General features: G+C 46.8%; 4 non-coding genes and 1 pseudogene across 4 annotated transcripts; 1 reads left to right on the plus strand and 4 right to left on the minus strand.

Moving 5' to 3' along the window:
• The window catches only part of LOC119960971, a 35320-nt pseudogene that overhangs the window by 10988 nt on the left and 9666 nt on the right, over nucleotides 1-14666 (minus strand).
• On the minus strand, nucleotides 4613-4686 carry trnan-guu. The gene has a single exon. It is a non-coding gene; the product is annotated as a tRNA-Asn (tRNA).
• trnan-guu lies at nucleotides 6265-6338 on the plus strand. The gene has a single exon. It is a non-coding gene; the product is annotated as a tRNA-Asn (tRNA).
• Nucleotides 10807-10878, minus strand: trnah-gug. The gene has a single exon. It is a non-coding gene; the product is annotated as a tRNA-His (tRNA).
• On the minus strand, nucleotides 14579-14651 carry trnar-acg. Its single transcript has one exon. It is a non-coding gene; the product is annotated as a tRNA-Arg (tRNA).

Raw genomic sequence — 14666 nt, forward strand, 5'->3', positions numbered from 1 at the left:
CAGACCAGTCATGGTCTCAGTGAATAGCAGAACAGGCTGAAGGGACCGAGGAATGGCCGACTTCTGCTTCTATCGCATCTGTTGTATGTGCTACCGTGTATGTATGCTATAAAACAAACCAGTTAGTATCACAGAATCAAATGTGGTCTGTTTGCATGATGGGAATATGGGATTCGAAACACAAACAGAGCAGCCAGCTTATTGAACAGTAAGAAGTCTTTCAACACTAGGTTAATGTCCAATAGGTTTGTTTCAAATCACTAGCTTTTGGAGCACAGCTCCTTCATCGGGTGAATGAAGAGGTGGGGTCCATAACCACATATATCGACAGTCAGTGATGCAAGGTGATACAATGAATGCCAGTCTTTGTATCATTGACTGTTGTCTATATATCTGGTGGTACAACCCACCTCTTTACACACCTGAGAAAGCTCGTGTTTGAAACAAACCTGTTGGACTTTAAACTGGTGTTGGAAGACTTCTTACTGTGCTCACCCTAGCCCAACGCCCGCATCTCCACATCTTATTGAATGGTAGAACAGCCTGAAGGGGCCGAATGGCCAACTTCTGCATCTATTTCACCTGCTCGTATGTTTGAAAGCAGAGAGGAACCATTGACTGAGACAGCACTTAAGGTGAATATTATGGCGGGTATTTGATGAGGAGGAAACATGTGGCCATGTCGCCCTCTGGTGGACGTGATCGGAACTTTGCAGCGTTCGGACATTTGATGGAAACAGAAAATGAGAGTATCAGTTCCAGGGGAATAAAGGCAGCAGGGGAAACAGAGCCTGCAGTTTGTCCAGAATTTCCAAACTTAAATTCATTCACTTGTTGTTTTATGTCCTGGTCAGTGTTACTCCAGCCTGGCCATTCACCAACTGCATTTCCCCACAAACAGACACTGGACACGATCCCACAACTGGCACCCATTCTTTCTGTTTTTCGGGGATGACCGCCCAGGCTGGGAACAGCATTGGTGTATTTTACATTGTCACCAAATTCAACCCCGACTCCAATCCAATCCGCCGGGGGGGGGGGGGGGGGGGGGGGAGATGCTGACAGAATCCAGAGAGTTGTGAAACACTTTGGATAAATAGTATGTGTGACGTACTGAACCAATTTTCAATAGCTTCATTTCGCTGTGGAGCAGTGGCGCAATGGATAACGCGCCTGACTACGGATCAGGAGATTTCAGGTTCGACTCCTGGCTGGCTCGTGGTAAATTTTTCCACATCAGTTTGCAAAGTCCATGAAAAAAATTCTTATTTATTAACTTTAACCCAATTTAGTAGTCTTTTTGACAAATTCCAGTATATTCTAAAGAGACAGAAACTGACACAAATCAGATGGCAGAAATGTTGGGAATGGAGGGTTTAGTGAGAGGGAGGATCTGAAGGAGATCATATTGGTGGAATCATACAATCCCTACAGTGCAGGAGGAGACCATTCGGCCCACCGAGTCTCCACCGACCCTTGGAAAAGGCACCCTAACTCGGCCCACACCCCTCGTAACCCAGTCATTTCGCATCGCCAATCCACCCAGCCAGCTTTCCCCTTTGAGCCATTGAATTCCTGACTTGTGACTGCTGATGGTGAGGACGCTGGAAAGTGGGGGAGGGGGTGAATTACTCTCCGCAGTATTCCCAGCCGGTCTTTAGTGTTAATCAATTTAATATATTAACAGAGACATTCCCAGCCTCTAAACTGCATTAATCGCCATTGAACGAACTGTTAATATTTGTGCCGAGTCAATATAGGAGCATCTGTGTTCCTGCTCAGTGTGCCGGCAATTTTCAGCACTTCTGCTTCTCCTGAATGCATTTTCCGACATATGAGAGCAAATGACATTTGCTTTGTCAGATATTATATTCAGGCAATAATCGAGAGCGGATTCACTGGGGGCGATGGTTGGTGTTGAGTTGTGTTATTGCCACTAAACTGGCAATGCAGAGAATAATGCTGAAGCTCTGGGGACCGGGGTTCCACACGGCAGATTAACTCAGTTCAAGGGTTATTCGGGATGTGTGACAATGAAAATGTCAATTATGCAACTTTTCCCAAACACTTAAACGAATGAGATTTGACAATATTGTTACGTGGTTTCCAATCCAGGATTTTTTGAATGTAAAGTAAACATTCATTCTGCACTACACCACAGAAACAGGACACCGAGTTTGACCCGCTGACCGAGAACAGGAAAGCTGCATTCTTGTTGCACTGAAAACCTTCTTTTGAGGAAGTCCAACTGGATTGGATTGGATTGGATTTGTTTATTGTCACGTGTACCGAGGTACAGTGAAAAGTATTTTTCTGCAAGCAGCTCAACAGATCATTCAGTACATGGTAGAAAAGGGAATTAAACACAATTCAAGAAAATACATGAGAATACATAATAGGGCAACACAAGATATACAATGGAACTACATAAGCATTGGCATCGGGTGAAGCATACAGGGTGTAGTGTTAATGAGGTCAGTCAATAAGAGGGTCATTTAGGAGTCTGGTGACAGTGGGGAAGAAGCTGTTTTTGAGTCTGTTCGTGCCTGTTCTCAGATTTCTGTATCTCCTGCCCGATGGAAGATGTTGGAAAAGTGAGTAAGGCGGGTGGGAGGGATCCTTGATTATGCTGCCTGCTTTCCCCCGCAGCGGGATGTGTAGATAGAGTCCATGGATGGGAGGCATGTTCATGTGATGGACTGGGCACTATTCACGACTCTCTGAAGTTCCTTGCGGTCCTGGGCTGAGCAGTTGCCATACCAGTCTGTGATGCAGCCCGAGAGGATGCTTTCTATAATGCATCTGTAAAAGTTGGTAAGGGTTAATGTGGACATGCCGAATTTCCTTAGTTTCCTGAGGAAGTATAGGCGCTGTTGTGCTTTCTTGGGTGATAGCGTCGACATGAGTGGACCAGACAGATTTTGGTGATGTGCACCCCTAGGAATTTGAAACTGCTAACCATCTCCACCTCGGCCCCGTTGATGCTGACAGGGGTGTGTACAGTACTTTGCTTCCTGAAGTCGATGACCAGCTCTTTAGTTTTGCTGGCATTGAGGGAGAGATTGTTGTCGTTACACCACTCCACTAGGTTCTCTATCTCCCTCCTGTATTCGGACTCGTTATTCATGATCCGGCCCACTCTGGTCGTATCGTCAGCCAACTTGTAGATGGAGTTGGAACCAAGTTTTGCCACGCGCAGTCGTGTGTGTACAGGGAGTAGAGTAGGGGCTATATACACAGCCTTGCGGGGCACCGGTATTGAGGACTATTGTGGAGGAGGTTGGTGTTCATTCTTACTGATTGTGGTCTGTTGGTTAAAAAGTCAAGGATCCAGTTGCAGAGTGGAGAGCCAAGTCCTAGGTTTTGGAGCTTTGATATGAGCTTGGCTGGGATTATGGTGTTGAAGGCGGGGCTGTAGTCAATAAATAGGAGTCTGATGTAGGAGTCCTTGTTTTCGAGATGCTCTAGGGATGAGTGTAGGGCCAGGGAAATGGTGTCTGATGTAGACCGGTTGCGACGGTATGCGAATTGAAGTGGGTCAAGGCGTTCCGGGAGTATGGAGGTGATGCGCTTCATGATCAGCCTCTCGAAGCACTTCATTACAACTGACGTCAGGGCCGCCGGAGGGTAGTCATTGAGGCATGTTGCCTCGTTCTTCTTTGGTACCGGTATGATGGTGGTCTTCTTGAAGCAGTAGGGGACCTCGGAGTGGAGTAGGGATAGGTTAAAGGTGTCTGTGAATACCTCTGCCAGCTGGTATGCGCAGGCTCTGAGTGAACGATCAGGGATCCCGTCCGGGCCAGTCGCCTTCCGTGGGTTCACTTTCCGGAAGGCCGATCTGACTTTGGAAACTGTGATGGTGGGTATGGGTGAATTAAGGGCTGCTGGGGCACTTGGCAGCGGATTGTTGGTTACCTGCTCAAACCGAGCATAGAATGCATTAAGTTCATCGGGAAGGGATGCGCTGCTGCCAGAGATACAGTAAGAAGTCTTACAACACCAGGTTAAAGTCCAATAGGTTTGTTTCAAACACGAGCTTTCGGAGCACAGCTCCTTCCTCAGGTGAATCACAAAACAGAATCATTTAACCTGGTGTTGTAAGACTTCTAACTGTGCTCACCCCATTCCAACGCCGGCATCTCCACATCATGGCCAGAGATACTGCTCGACCCGGCCCGGTTAAGTAGATCTTTGGGCTTTTTTTCTGAGGGATTCTTCTCCAGAGACCGCTGAGATAGGCCCAAAGAAGATTTTAAGACCGATGTGGTTGGATTGTCAACTGAAAAGGGAATCAACGGTTATCCGGGGTAGGTGAAATGTGAATCTGAGGTCATGTTCGCATCTGTCACAAACTTATTGAATGTTGGAGAAGACTGCAGCCGGTGCACGGTACGTGTTATCAGAACAGGAAAATCGCTTATTGTCACGAGTCGGCTTCAAATGAAGTTACTGTGAAAATCCCCTAGTCGTCACATTCCGGCGCCTGGTCGGGGAGGCTGTTACGGGAATCGAACCGTGCTGCTGGCCTGCTTGGTCTGCTATTCAAAGCCAGCGATTTAGCCCTGCCCTAAACACCCCTAAAATCATATCATCCAGGAGTGGAACAACAATTCGTCTCTGGGTGGGATCGAACCACCAACCTTTCGGTTAACAGCCGAACGCGCTAACCGATTGCGCCACGGAGACGACAACAAGATCAGCAACTCTGTGCATTTCAACAGTGACGGCCAATCCTCTGATTGCCAGGGACCGAATGAGAATGCTGGTAATATTGGTCTCCTGAGGCAGTGCGGAAAATATCTGGAAGGAGCGGACACATGGTCCCGCGGGCATACAAAACGGTTTTTATGAAAGGTGATGGTGAAAGACGAATTTTGTTGTCCTGTCGACAAATGCCACCTGACTCCCTGAGATGGTGCAGTAATTTTGGCGTTCTCCGTAGATGTTAGATTGATTTCCGGTGGCAATGACAGTATGCATTAGCTTTTTTCGCGGAGCTCGTTGGTCGAGGGGTAGGATTCTCGCTTTGGGTGTCTTACTGTCGGAATTTGCAAGAACATATTTAATCACCATCTCAAACATGTCTAAATGTATGACAATGCAACTTACTGCGGATGCTTCAAACGGAAATATAAACAGAAAACAGAAATGCGAGAATCATACCCCTAGACCAACGAGCCCCACGAAATGAGCCGCAGCATACTGTCATTGCCATCGCAAATCAATCTAACATCTGCGGAGAACGCCAAAATACTGCAACAGCTCAGGTAGTGAGGCGGCATTTGTCGACAGGACCACAAAGTCGTCTTTCACCATCACATTTCATTAAAACCGGGACAGGTTAGAAATAGAAGGGGGTTCAGTGCCGTAGATTGGCGAATATACAGACCGGACCTGTACCACATGCTATGGTATCAGCAAAAGCCGGCACAGCCGCCGAGATTGGTCATCATTAACATATTGACGATGAGAAAGAGAGAGATCTCAGGACGATATCTGGCGGCTGCCAACAAGTCTAAAAGAATGGTTACCTCAATATAAACGCGCTCAGTGTGGAGGACGGGGCGGTCCTATTACTGTGCAATGAGCACAGTGTCACAAAGCAGCTACAACCACGTACGGAAGCCTCAGAGAGTATTTCAATTCCAGTAAATTTGCGTTCCTGCCCTTGTACCGGAGGATGGTTTGATCTGGATTCAGAAAAATACTCAGGTCTATTTCTCCACAATTGCATTGCCGTCTCTGGTCCTTGTATAGGTCATAGAGGAGCCGTTTCGGAATTCGTGAGATTAATCAGCATGTCGCGATGCACAGTAAATTTAAGCTTGGAATATCCACTTCCGAGCAGCAGTAATGAAGTTCTCAGATGTGGGGATAATAAAATCTTCCAGGACCGTTAACTTAGGTCGACCTTATGCAATGAGTCTGAGCCCCAGTAGTCTTCAGCGGAACATCGACTTTCTGATCGAAAATAGCATCAATCTATGTTGACACTTCCTGCTTTCTGTTATGGAGGTTCCCCGATAAGGGACGGTGTTTAAACGAAAGTGTGGTGCTGTCCAAGTGAGTTCTGTAAATCCACGGGCCTGTGATGATTCCACGTCTCACAAATGTCCATGCCCGCGGGACCATGTGTACGCTTCCTTCCAGATATTTCCCGCACTGCCTCAGGGGACCAATATTGCCAGCATTCCTCATTCGGTCCCTGGCAATCAGAGGATTGGCCGTCACTGTTGAAATGCACAGAGTTCTGATCCTTTTGGTCGTCTCCGTGGCGCAATCGGTAGCGCGTTCGGCTGTTAACCGAAAGGTTGGTGGTTCGATCCCACCCGAGACGAATTGTTGTTCCACTCCTGGATGATTTAGGTGTTTAGGGCAGGGCTAAATCGCTGGCTTTGAAAGCAGACCAAGCAGGAGCCAGCAGCACGGTTCGATTCCCGTAACAGCCTCCCCGACCAGGCGCCGGGAATGTGACGACTAGGGGATTTTCACAGTAACTTCATTTGAAGCCGACTCGTGACAATAAGCGATTTTCCTGTTCTGATAACACGTACCGTGCACCGGCTGCGGCATGGAGTTGCCTCTATCGCTGTAAATCCTTCATGGCGCCGAGCTGGGGAATAGCTCAACGATGCTGTGTCTCCCTCGATAACTCAGGAGATTGTGACACCTCCTCACGGACCTGCTAACAGACGAATGTTGAGCAGGAGTTGGATATTCATCCCCTTGAGCCTTCTTCAACATTCAATAAGTTTGTGACAGATGCGAACATGACCTCAGATTCACATTTCACCGACCCCGGATAACCTTTGATTACCTTTTCAGTTGAGAATCCAACCACATCGGTCTTAAAATCTTCAATGGGCCTATCTCAGCGGTCTCTGGAGAAGAATCCCTCAGAAAAAAAGCCCAAAGATCTACATAACCGGGCCGGGTCGAGCAGTATCTCTGGCCATGATGTGGAGATGCCGGCGTTGGACTGGGGTGAGCACAGTAGGAAGGGGCAGCAGGGTAGTAGGGGCAGCAGGGTAGCATGGTGGTTAGCATAAATGCTTCACATCTCCAGAGTCCTAGGTTCGATTCCCGGCTGGGTCACTGTCTGTGTGGAGTCTGCACGTCCTCCCCCTGTGTGCGTGGGTTTCCTCCGGGTGTTCCGGTTTCCTCCCACAGTCCAAAGATGTGCGGGTTAGGTGGATTGGCCATGCTAAATTGCCCGTAGTGTCCTAATAAAAGTAAGGTTAAGGGGGGGTTGTTGGGTTACGGGTATAGGGTGGATATGTGGGTTTGAGTAGGGTGATCATGGCTCGGCACAACATTGAGGGCTGAAGGGCCTGTTCTGTGCTGTACTGTTCAATGTTCTAAGTCTTACAACACCAGGTTAAATGATTCTGTTTTGTGATTCACCTGAGGAAGGAGCTGCGCTCCGAAAGCTCGTGTTTGAAACAAACCTGTTGGACTTTAACCGGTGTTGTAAGACGTCTTACTGTATCTCTGGCAGCAGCGCATCCCTTCCCGATGAACTTAATGCATTCTATGCTCGGTTTGAGCAGGTAACCAACAATCCGCTGTCGAGTGCCCCAGCAGCCCTTAATTCACCCATACCCCCATCACAGTTTCCGAAGTCAGATTATTATTATTATGTACAATAACCGCCGAGCAACATGAGAATTACTATCAGTTGGGACATGGGAAGCACATGGTGCCAGGTTTAGACTTTAATAGAAATCAATTTTTCGATGGAAAATCCCTGAAGTTTCTGTTGACCCGACATGTTATTATGTTGGATTCCCACACAGATCAGGAACAGACTTCGCCCAATTGAGACGAAGGGCGCTAAGGGGCCAATTCAGCAAGGCCAATCCAGATTTCCGACACATCTTTGAACTGTGGGAGGAAATCGCTTCTCGGCCTTTTTGCTAAGATGAGCGTGAGGTCAGGTGGAATGCGTGGATCTGGTATGTCTCTCTTCTGGGGCCATGAATTGGATTCATTTGAATTAGTTTTTGGAGCAGGCGGCCCTGACGGTCAATTGTAATGAAGTGCTTTGAGAGGGCTGATTCATGAAGCGTATCACCTCCATACTCCCGGAACGCCTTGACCCAACTTATCATTCCTTCCATTGATATGTTTTACCCTCAGCATTCCCCCCTCCCCATCGCTACTTCAGCAATCTGATCCCTGTTTGTAATTGTTCTCTGACGCACTGCTTACCTTTGTTCTGCCATTAACACATTTTGACCGCTTGATGCGCCATCAGCACCTTTCATAGCCTTGATTAGCCTCATTTACATTCCCTTTTTCTTTCATGCCCGAGACATTTTCGTCATTTCCCACCTATTATCCAGTATTTTCTGGTTTTGTTCCGTTTGAAGCATCCTCTTCTTCACCTCTCAGTGCCTGCCGAAAATTCAGTGCTTGGGCCTTAATGTTCAATTCAGTGTAGTGGCTCATGTTGAGACGAAATTTCATAGTCCTGGAACACACGAGATTCCGGCAACAATCAGGAAACAGAATTATTTTGTGCCCAATAATTGTGCAAAACTTTTCTCACACGAAATCCTAAATGTTCGATGTTTCCAACCGGGAACCTTTCGCGTGTGAGGCGAATGTGATAACCACTACACTACAGAAAACCGCTGGCAATCAATCGACGTGCGGAATGTACAACCTCACTGTGTTTGCTGCAGATTCTGATGGTCTGTCTGAGAGGCCAGGTCCCTTGTTGCAAGCGACAGCTGTTTCTTAAATTAACAGATGTCTCAACATATAACGCCGTGAGATGTAGAAATTAATATCGAAATTAACATAAGTTATATTTTGCTGAATGTCGGTCTTAAATTTGTGCTCTTTGGTCTCGAGGTCTGGTTCTCGTTTAGGAGATTTTCAATCAATGCCTACGGGAGTGGTCGTGGGTTTAAATCCAGGACAAGCTCTTTACTCCAGGTCAGAGATTACGAATTGTTTGCGACGCTGACGGCGGGGTTGATTTACATTGGCCCACTCTGAAAAAGATTTCTCAGGACTCGGGATGCTAACGTCGTTCTTCTCCTCTCGCCCACAGATTATGCTCGAGAGAGAGAGACAGTGTCTGAGCTTCGAGTGCGTTTGGATAAAATTGATGCTCCAGATCTGTGTTAACCACAGGGACGTGACCCATCTAACCCACAGAGCCAAAGTGGAGAATTGAACTGACTGGAGAGCTGGATCTTAACGCTGACCTCCCGGACCTCGGCGTCGTGAATGTTCCAAAAACATGCTCAACAGACACTCGAGGAACAGCAGCGCATCTTCCACTGGGCTCAATACGCTTTTACACTCAGTGTGTGTTCAGTAGTTTCACACTGGTAAATGCTGCAACCCATTTTGCGTGTCGTTACAAACATCGCAGATTTTGGTTTCAATCTTGTTTCCACTTGACAAATGCCGCCTGAGTCCCTGAGTTGTTTGCAGTACTTTCGGCGTTCCTCCGCTGATGTTAGATGGACGTTCGATGGCAATGACAGTATGCTTTTGCCTGCATCTGCGTGCTGGTTGGTCTAGGGGTATGATTCTCGCTTTGGGTGTCCTTGCTGTCGGAATTTGCGAGAGGTCGGGGGTTCAAATCGGGGGAGCCCTTCGATGGGAGTGTTCCCTTGGTCAAGCGAACATGATTCTTTGCGGCGCAATAAATTTTCTGATTTTGTTTCCGATTGACGCAAGTTGCTTTAAATCGTACATTTATACATGTTTGAAATGGGTGATTAAATATGTTCATACTGCATCTGTAAACCCAATAGATTCTGTGGTGGTGGAACAAACTGCTATATCCGAATTGTGGGCAAAATAGGCTTTTATATTCCCCCCGCGTCTTGAAAATTCAGTATTCCCGACTTTGTTGCAGGGAATTTAATACCTTATGCGAGACCAACTGGGAACTTCTTCGAACGCTGCGAGATTGAGAAACAAACGTATTTCGATGCAAACATTCTCACACACAATGAGAAGCACGGGACGGTTTCTGCCCGGTTTCGAACCGCGGAACTTTTCGCGTGTTAGGCGAATATATACCACTACACTACAGAAACTGCTGGGAGCATCGCAAACAGTTGACGTGTGCAATGTTCAACCTCAATGTGTTGCTGCAGCTTCTATTTTTTTAAGCTGAGAGGCCATTTAACTTATTGCAGGAAGCCGTTTCTTTAAAACTGATGTCTCAACTTATCGAAGCATCACACAGTTTTGGTGTGTAACATGCTGCAGCTTAAATACCGTTCATGTAGAAGAAAGGAGGGGTAATTGCAAATCAACTTTGAGCCTGGATTCCCTCAGTGGCTTTTCCTGTTTCTCCATCAGGAACACCGTTTTTTCTTTCTCAAAGCTGGTTCAGTTAAGTCTCTGGCATTTCCTCTAAGCCAGTTACAGGTGGCAGACCTGTTGCTTGCTATTTGAACTCACTGTCCTGCTCACATGTCCGATCTTGGCCTGCTGCTATGTTCCCATGTAGCTCAGCACAACCGAGGAACAGCCCCATCCTCCGAATCGGCACAGCCTTGCGGATTTTACAGTAGGCTCAACAACTTCGCACCGTGAAATCACTCTTCTCGCTTCACCACATGTTTATTTCCATCAACTTATTTTCATTGCTTCCATTGATAAGTCTCTCCCATTGTCTCCCCTTCTCCCCCATTCCCCTATTGGTACGGGAATCGAACCGTGCTGCTGGCCTGCTTGGTCTGCTTTAAAAGCCAGCGATTTAGCCGAGTGAGCTAAACCAGCCCCAGCTAAAATAATGGCGCTCCCAATGCCGTGTCATTGCCATTCCCGCAATGCCGTGACTCGGATTCGAACCGAGGTTGCTGCGGCCACAACGCAGAGTACTAACCACTATACGATCACGGCGAGCTACTCAAGAGCCACCCCGAGTCTATTAAATTTCGTACATTATCACTAGTGCATCTGCAATTTCCCTAGCCATCTCTTTTAGCACTCTGGGATGCATTCCATCAGGGCCAGGAGACTTGTCTACCTTTAGCCCCATTAGCTTGCCCATCACTACCTCCTTAGTGATAACAATCCTCTCAAGGTCATAGGCTTGTCATAGCCTCATTTCTATCAGTCGCTGGCATGTTATTTGTCGGTCTTCCACTGTGAAGACCTGTTCAGGTTCCTCAGCCATTTCTTCATTTCCCATTATTAAAACTCCCTTCTCATCCTCTAAAGGACCAAGTATTTACCTTAGCCACTACTTTTTTGTTTTATATATTTGTAAAAACTTTTACTGTCTGTTTTTTATATTCTGAGCAAGTTTACTCTCATACTCTACCTTACTCTTCTTTATAGCTTTTTAGTAGCTTTCTGTTGCCCCCTAAAGATTTCCCAGTCCTCTAATCTGCCAGCAATCTTTGCCACTTTATATGCTTTTTCCTTCAATTTGATACTCTCCCTTATTTCCTTAGATATCCACGGTCGATTTTCCCTCTTTCTTACCGTCCTTCCTTTTGTTGGTATGTAAACCTTTGCTGAGCACTGTGAAAAATCGCTTGAAGGGTTCTCCACTGTTCCTCAACATGTTCCACCATAAAGTCTTAGCGCCCAGTCTACCTTAGCTAGTTCTTCTCTCATCCCCTTGTACTCTCCTTTGTTTAAACACAAAACACTAGTATTTGATTTTACTTTCTCACCCTCCATCTGTATTTTAAAATTCCACCATATTGTGATCGCTCCTTCCGAGAGATCCCTAACTATAGATCATGAACCAATCCTGTCTCATTACACAGGACAAGATCTAGGACCACTTGTTCCCTCGTAGGTTCCATTACATACTGTTCTAGGAAACTATTGCGGATACATTCTATAAACTCCTCCTCATGTTGCCTTGACCGACCTGGTTAAACCAATCGACATGTAGATTAAAATCCCCCATGATAACTGCTGTACCATTTCTACATGCATCAGTTATTTCTTTGTTTATTGCCTGCCCCACCATAACGTTACTATTTGGTGGCCAATAGACTACTCCTATCAGTGACTTTTTCGCCTTACTATTCCTGATTTTCACCCAAATGGATATCCTCCATAGCACCGATGTCATCCCATACTATTGCCCGGATTCTCCTTAAATAACAGAGCAACACCACCTCCCTTACCATCCTCTGTCCATTCGAATGAGTTTGTACCCTCGGATATTTAACTCCCAGTCGTGAGCATCCTTTAACCATGTTTCAGTAATTGGCACTAAATCATAGTCATTTACGATGATTTGTGCCATCAACTAGAACATAGAACATAGAACATAGAACGATACAGCGCAGTACAGGCCCTTCGGCCCTCGATGTTGCACCGACATGGAAAAAATCTAAAGGCCATCTAACCTACACTATGCCCTTATCATCCATATGCTTATCCAATAAACTTTTAAATGCCCCCAATGTTGGCGAGTTCACTACTGTTGCAGGTAGGGCATTCCACGGCCTCACCACTCTTTGCGTAAAAAACCCACCTCTGACCTCTGTCCTATATCTATTACCCTCAATTTAAGGCTATGTCCCCTCGTGCTAGCCACCTCCATCAGCGGGAGAAGTCTCTCGCTGTCCACCCTATCTAACTCCTGATCATTTGTATGCCTCTATTAAGTCACCTCTTAACCTTCTTCGCTCTAACGAAAACAACCTCAAGTCCATCAGCCTTTCCTCGTAAGATTTTCCCTCCATACCAGGCAGCATCCTGGTAAATCTCCTCTGCACCCGTTCCAAAGCTTCCACGTCCTTCCTATAATGAGGCGACCAGAACTGTACGCAATACTCCAAATGCGGCCGTACTAGAGTTTTGTACAACTGCAACATGACCTCATGGCTCCGGAACTCAATCCCTCTACCAATAAAGGCCAACACACCATAGGCCTTCTTCACAACCCTATCAACCTGGGTGGCAACTTTCAGGGTTCTATGTACATGGACACCGAGATCCCTCTGCTCATCCACACTACCAAGAATTTTACCATTAGCCAAATATTCCGCATTTCTGTTATTCTTTCCAAAGTGAATCACCTCACACTTCTCCACATTAAACTCCATTTGCCACCTCTCAGCCCAGCTCTGCAGCTTATCTATGTCCCTCTGTAACCTGCAACATCCTTCCGCACTGTCTACAACTCCACCGACTTTAGTGTCATCAGCAAATTTACTCACCCATCCTTCCGCGCCCTCCTCTAGGTCATTTATAAAAATGACAAACAGCAACGGCCCCAGAACAGATCCTTGTGGTACGCCACTCGTAACTGAACTCCATTCTGAACATTTCCTCATTTACTTTATTCCGAATACTACGAGCATTCAGGTAAAGTACACTTATGTTGGTTTTTTTTACTAAGTTTTGAATCTTAACATCTTTGGGGCTCGTTGGCTAGGGGTATGATTGTCGCTGTTGGAATTTGCGAGAGGTCCCGGGTTTCAAATCCCGGACGATGAGGTTTTCCGTTGTCAAGCTGCATGTTTGGGGCAGCACGGTAGCATGGTGGTTAGAATAAATGCTTCACAGCTCAGGGTACCCAGGTTCGATTCCCGGCTGGGTCACTGTCTGTGCGGAGTCCTTGCACGTCCTCCGCTCCTTGTTGTGCGTGGGTTTCCTCCGGGCGCTCCGGTTTCCTCCCACAGTCCAAAGACGTGCGGGTTAGGTGGATTGGCCATGCTAATGGCCCGTAGTGTACTAAAAAGTAAGGTTACGGGGGGTGTTGTGGCTTGCAGGTATGGGTGGATAGTGGTTTGAGTAGGGTGATCATTGCTCGGCACAACATTAGGGCCGAAGGGCCTGTTCTGTGCAATGCTGTTCTCTGTTCTAATTACATCTCCAGTTTTTCTTCCTTTTGTATTACTGGGCTATTCACTGAGCTCCCTCAGTCACTGTCGCCCTTTTAGATTTTTGACTATGTCTTCTCTGCCTTGCACTTTTCCCCTTACTTCCTTTTGCTTCTGTCCCTGTTTTACTACTTCAACTTCCTGCATGGTCCCATCCCCTGCACTTTAGTTTAAACCCTCCCAACAGCTCTAGAAAAACACCCCCCCCTAGGACATCGGTTCCAGTCCTGCCCAGGTGCAGGACCGTCCGTTTGTACTGGTCCCACCTCCCCCCAGAACCGGTCCCTAATGCCCCAGGAATTTGAATCCCTCCCTCTTGCATCACCTCTCGAGCCACGCATTCATCCTATCTATCCTGACATTCCTACTCACCTTTCGCGTGTTTGACGAATGTGATAGCCACTACACGACATAAACTGCTGGGAGTGTTGCAATCAGCGGCCCTGTGCAATGTTGAACCGCAATGTGTTGCTGCAGCTGCTAATGGTTCCGCTGAAATGCCATGTAACTTATTGCAAGAACCCGTTTCTTTAAAACTGATGTCTCAACTTATCAAAGGATCAGATATTGAACTTTGCTGAACTGGAGATCAGTTATGTTTTGCTTGAAGTTAAATTGAGAGGGCAGGGCTTTCATAAATAACAGAGCTTGAAACGAGAATTGATGATGCCCTGCTCACTTTGCTCTGCATCGGGAACCAGCTGTCCAACCCACTGAACTAAAGGGGACGCCAAAACTAGGAACTGCGAGCCAGCCAGGAGTCGAACCTGGAATCTCCTAATTCGTAGTCAGATGCGGTATCCATTGCGCCACTGGCCCACAGCAGTTCCAAAC

This window comes from Scyliorhinus canicula, unplaced genomic scaffold (assembly GCF_902713615.1).
Source record: "Scyliorhinus canicula unplaced genomic scaffold, sScyCan1.1, whole genome shotgun sequence".
Taxonomy (NCBI): domain Eukaryota; kingdom Metazoa; phylum Chordata; class Chondrichthyes; order Carcharhiniformes; family Scyliorhinidae; genus Scyliorhinus; species Scyliorhinus canicula.